Source organism: Triticum aestivum, chromosome 4B, assembly GCF_018294505.1.
Source record: "Triticum aestivum cultivar Chinese Spring chromosome 4B, IWGSC CS RefSeq v2.1, whole genome shotgun sequence".
Lineage (NCBI taxonomy): Eukaryota > Viridiplantae > Streptophyta > Magnoliopsida > Poales > Poaceae > Triticum > Triticum aestivum.
This window is the reverse complement of record NC_057804.1, coordinates 429,497,055-429,498,599: the sequence shown is the minus strand read 5'-3', so window position 1 is coordinate 429,498,599 and position 1,545 is coordinate 429,497,055.

Below are 1,545 nucleotides of genomic sequence, written 5' to 3'. Positions count from 1 at the left end.
GTCTGGACAGTCGACTATTTGGTTCTTTTTGGTAAGGAACCTGTTCCAGAATTTGTAAGCTGACTCTCCGGTCTGTTGAGTTATGTGACTTAAATCGTCTGCATCCGGAGGGCGGACATAAGTCCCCTGAAAATTTGCCCGAAACGCATCCTCGAGCCCTTCCCAACTTCCAATGGTATTTTCTGGGAGGCTTTTAAGCCAATGCTGGGCTGGCCCTTTGAGCTTGAGGGGTAGGTATTTTATGGCATGGAGATCATCTCCTCTAGCCATATGTATGTGTAGGATGTAATCCTCAATCTAGACTCCGGGGTCTGTTGTTCTGTCGTATGCCTCTATGTTTACAGGCTTTAATCCCACTGGAAATTCATGATCCAGTACCTCATCGGTAAAACATAGGGGGTGTGCGGCGCCCCTGTATTTGGGTGTGCCATTATTTTCGAACACTCGACGTGTTGTTTTTCTCCCAGGAGCGTCCTTCTTGGCCCATAGATGGACCTAATTGGGCCATCCTTTTTGTGAGGATCCTTATGTGGATCGTGTGCCGGCTTGTGTGCGTCGCCGCTTGCCGCTCTTTGTTTGTCATGTGGTCGTCTATCCGACCGAGCAGCCCCTTTGTTTTTTGATTGTGGGGGCTCTATGGCCTCTTCGTCAAATTCGGGTAATAGTTTAGGCTTCGGGTAGCTCTTTGCTTGGTGACTACCACTGTATTTGTCTGCGGTCTTGAGTACTTTGCTCCATCTCATTCTGAGTACGTCTTCCGCTGTTTTGAGCTTCCACTTCTGCTTCTTCAGACTTCTTGCAGTGGCGACGAGCCTTTTGTGGAGGTTCTTGTGCTCCAATGATGTGTCCGGCGTGAGGTCATCCGGACTATTGCTTTCGCCGGGGATGGGTTGCTTGTCCAATTCATCCTGTTCGGACGGTTGCTTAGTGGCATGTTCGTCGTCCACTGGTTCGCCCTGCTCTATGGCTGGGTCTGTATGGGTGTTGTTGCTGTCGAGGCAGGACTTCGGGCGGCGCTTGCGTCGTTGTTTTGGCTTTTTTTCGGGGGAATTATCCTTCGCGATGTCCCGTTGTTCCTCATTATCGCTTCCCTTTGGTGTATCCACCATGTATACATCATGAGTTGAGGTGGCTTCCCAGTGCCCTATGGGTGCTGGTTCTTGGTCGTCTCCGACATCGTCGTCCATACCGTTGATATCTTCGGAGTCGAGATCTAGCCTGTCGGTTAAATCATCGACAGTGGCTACGAAGTGGGTGGTGGGTGGGCTTTGAATTTCTTCGTCGTCCGCATCCCAACCATCCTGGCCATAATCCGGCCAAATCTCTCCTGATAGAGAGAGGCACTTTAGCGCATTCAGGATGTCTCCGGAAGGCGAGTGCTGAAAGATGTCCGCAGCGGTGAACTCCATGATCGGCGCCCAATCGGATTCGATCTGTAAGGGCGCGGGAGGTTCGGAGTCCGGCGAGGAATCCGGCAACTCGGAGTCACGAGCTTCACAAGGGATAGCGTCGGTATTCGGCTCCATCACCGTAGAGGTAGCAGCC